The following is a 4,700-nucleotide window of genomic DNA, read 5'->3' as shown; positions in this document are numbered from 1 at the left end:
TGGGGTTAAGTTTCTATCCGCTTTCTAAGTATTTAATCATGATTCGATCCATTATTTACTAATTCCATCCATGGTTTAGAAGTGTAGAATAAGGGTTTTTCCATAACTTGGGTTTAATGAAAATCAATGAAATTGAAGGATCATTTGTGATGAAATTTCATAAGTTTTAGGATATAAGATTATTTAGACTACGAGTACGATGAATTTAAGTTAAATTTCCAATTTTACAGTTAGGGTTCGGGTTTGTTTTTTTTGGGTCTGTTTGTGGGTTCCGAGTAGAAGTATAGCAATATGAGTATTAATGGATTTATTTAACCTCGTAGAATACTATTATCACTATATTGAACTCAATTGTTCAACGAAATTACTATTTTGACCTTCAGAGCTCGACATTGGCTTTTAAGGTGACCTTTTGGACCCAAATTATTAAGGTGCCAATATGGGTGTCTACGGACTCGTGTGTTAATGTAGAATTCATATTTTTGAAAGACTTTACTTATTCAGAGGTGCTTAGGAAGGGGAAGGCTCATATTTGAGTGTTTGTGACTCCCGTTCAGCTTTTGAGGCAGGTTATGGTTTACTATTTTAGACTCCGATTGAAGGATGTATATAGTTGATAAATGTTGAAGGGGTATTTGGCATGAAAGGTGGTCCCACATTAGTGATTGTGATGAACACTTGGGTGTGTACCGGTGTATTTGCTTGGTTAATTAATGCATAGTAGATTCTTGTGACGGGGAAATCATGTTGAGCCTACAGGGATTGGTTGTGGTGATAAATCCACTAGGTTGGTATGGTTGTTGCTTATTTGGGATATGATAGCCATGTTTGACTAATACGTGTACATATTGCTTCATTTTCATTGATCACTCCATATTTGTATAAATCATGAAAGTGGAATCATTCTTGATAATGAGTTGATCTTATGTAATTTCGTGGTGTATACACATTTATCTCATACTTAATGACTTCGTTGGCATATGTTACCATGCATGTTGCACTTATCCATGCATATATATATATATATATATATATATATATATATATATATATATATATTCATTGGAGTGAGACATTGAATGAGATACGAGATGGTCTACGAGATCGAAAAAAGAGATAAGATTGATGTGTTTAAGTCCGAAGGGAAATTGTTCCATGTGTTATGATAAGAATTGAGTTGATATGGTAGGTTATGATATGGCTTTCAATCAGTCTGAGGGTAAATTCCAATGGAGTTGAGAGGTATATTGACCTTGCGAGTCCCTCACGAGCCTTGATTATAAGGCATGGCCTATAGCATGTGTTTACCATGTATGGGATTGGCCAGTGCATTGCATTAATACATTCTTTCATTTGATCCATTACATTCTTACATGATTACTCGTTGGATTATGTGAAGTATGACAAAGTGTTAAGATTGAGAAATATTGGCTTTATTGTTCCATTAAGTGTGTTTTCAATCTTCTTATACTTTGTGCGTGATTCCTTCGTTGTCGGCCTATGATGCCTACGGAGCACTAGTGGTTTGTACTCATACTACACTTTCTACACTTCTACGGAGAACTGCCTTCAGTCCCTCAAACTTACTTACTCGTGGCAACCTTCCAGCCGCCTAAAGATCTATAAGGCTAGTCGCTACTCCTACTAGGGCTAGGAAGTAAGCCCCACAACCCAAAAAGCCTCATGGCTGATTCCGAGGTTATCCTACCCCAGATTATAGGGTGAGCTACAGTTGGATCCGCAACCCTGAATCTCTCTATTTATGTTATTCTGTCCATCTTCATTTGGAGACAACTTTCTATTTATGAATTGTCTAATACTTGTAAAAATTCAATTAGAAGTTCTTGTACTAGTTAGACCAGGTTTGGGTTATATTTGACTAAGTTACATTCGCACTAATACACTTATTTTAAGACTATTTTATAATGTCACAAGCTTAATCAATTCTTTTACTTTAATTTATAAATGAATTACTATATCTGGGATGGTTTGCCTACTGGAGGGATAGTTTAGGTGCCATTTTGACCCGCGAATTAGGGTCGTGACAGGAATAGACATGCCTGTCCTCACACTCATCTCCACCACCCTTTCCCACACTTTCATAGTGTGGCTTAGTAGCTTGATACCTCTATAGTTGTTGCAACTTTGAATGTCGCCCTTATTCTTGTACAAAGGAATCATTGTACTTCACCTCCATTTTTGGGGCTTCTTCGCCGTCTTAAAAATGACATTAAATAACCTAGTCAGCCACTCCAAACCTATCCTTCCTGGGGCCAGAAACCTCATCAGGCCCGGTTGCTCTTCCCATGCGCATCCTACGAACAACACATTTAACCTCCTCAATCTTTAAACTTCTACAATACCCAACCTCTCAGAAACTCCAAGTCTCCCAACAAAATGTCTTTGTCCCCTTCTTCGTTCAAGTGTTTATGTGAAATAAAATTTGGATAAAAATTATATGTTTAAACTCCAAAATATTACTGGAATTTGAATTACGATGTTCGAAACTCCATGAGTATTTTTTTCTTTTCGAATTTCTTCCATGTAGGAGTATTATGTTCAAAATTTATTTTCATATCAAATGAGGTTAACTATTTTAATATTTTTGAAATAATAATTAACTATTAATTACTGGTCCGAATTTACCATTTCTCCAAGGCACCGCTTTTGCAATTTTTCAAAGAAGAATTATTTTAAATAATAATGAGGCATTTGGTTCAAAATGTTGAAGAGGAGTTTTTGTTTTTTAAAAAAAAGGAAAAGTTTTTTGCCGGAAAACAATTTTTTTTTCACTGAAAGGCGATTATAGAAGCTTTTTTTGAAAGTAAAAATGCTTCAATTTCTTGATGTTTGGTTTTAATTTTTTTTTTTAAACTAAGAATCGATTAATTTTTTTTTTGGCAAAAAACGTTTGTTTCGATTTTTTGAACCAGTCTTTCATACAAGTGCGCGACTATCTAATGCATTTATAAGCCAATTTTTTAACCGAAAAAGAGAAATTTTATTCATCTCCAAATATAGAAGGTATTATAAATGAATTGAGGGATTGAGCTACTCTCAACTCCCTGTTCTTTCCTGAAGGATAGTGAAAGTTATTGTCACGACCCAACTCGTGGGTCGAGCAAGCACCCACGCTAACCCCCCTTGTGGGTGAACCATTCCCTTATTCAACATTAATTTTAAACATACGTAAAAGAAATAGAAGTATCCAAATAGTCTTAGCATATATAAGATAGAATGGGTTCTCAGATTTCAGCACCTAACTGAATAGCCATTATCTCTGAATACATATTAGTTTGAACAACCAAAAATTGCGGAAAAGAACTACATCATCCCTAGGGAATCTAGTATGTAACAGTACAAGAGCTGCTAAATATTACAAGTCTGAATGGCCATGCAAGGCTCATAAACATAAAAGGAATAACTGTACGACGATAGTAGACAGATGATGAGATGAGTGGAAACTCGAGCGGCAGATCAAGTAGTGGCTTACCCAGGGTCTCCAAATAGGAATGATTCGGGAATCACTTATGAGGGCCTGAGGTGGATCCTGTAGCAAACTCTACGCTCAGAAAAGAGTACAACAAGGTAGCATCGGTACAAAGACTATGTACTGGTAGGTATCTTAGGTCGATAACAATTAGTTCACATATATGAAGGAACAAATCAACATATAGCCATATATGTAATCAAACACGTTCACGAACAGATCAACTCAATATCAAGCCATGTACAAATCAACAATAAAGAATGGATGTAAGAGAGAATGCATATGTGATGCAATGCAATGCACTGGCCAAAGACCTCAAGCCTGTACACACATGCTATAGACGGAAACCCCTACGTCTCGATAGTCATGATCCATAGGGGACCCATAAAGTCCATGTACACCCTCATCCCGACAATAAACCTCGAGCAGCGAGTATAACAAATTTTGCTCCGGTAATAACCTCGGATCACAGATTCTCATCTCTCTTGTACACAATCCAGCAAAGACCTCGGATGTTCATTCGACTTACTTATCATCACCAGTACCAAGTCACAGTTCATATCAATGCAACATATGAAATGAGAGTGTATGCCATGCAAGATATCGTAATCAACAATAAATTGTAATCAAAATCTCAGCCGTGTCTTATCATAAGCACACATCATAATTCAAGCCTAATCTCATGAATCTTCCTCTTTCTAATGATAAGTGACATAACAAGAGCGAGATGAAAGCATATGCAAGTCGCAACATAGCAAATAAGGTGACAAACCCAATCTCAACAACAAGGCGACAAGCCCACAAACAACAACAACCAACCTAATAGAATTCCATTCTAACTCCATACCCGAAAACCTAGCATGTTTTCCCCGTCAATATCTAACTCCTACATATGCTTCACTAATTGGAGTCTAACCGGATGGTAAACCGAAACCTACCTCGATGTTGAGCAGGTGCCACGAACTATCCAACATGAGCCTTGCCCTTCCGGAGAGCTTCCGAACATTCGAAGTCTATTCAACAATGTATTTTATATTAGAAACGTAGACTAACGATACCTATATTGCTACAATACTATTCGAATCGAAATTAACCCTTTTTTAAGCAGGAAATTAGGCCCACAAGAAAAATAAGAATTTCGAGTAAAATCGGTTAATCAACACTTAGGAATTCCATTACTATCCCTCAATTACTAATTAAGTCGAATTAA

The sequence above is a fragment of the Lycium barbarum genome, chromosome 3, assembly GCF_019175385.1.
Source record: "Lycium barbarum isolate Lr01 chromosome 3, ASM1917538v2, whole genome shotgun sequence".
Taxonomy (NCBI): Eukaryota; Viridiplantae; Streptophyta; class Magnoliopsida; order Solanales; family Solanaceae; genus Lycium; species Lycium barbarum.
The sequence above is the reverse complement of the archived record's forward strand: the minus strand, read 5'-3'. Positions refer to the sequence as shown.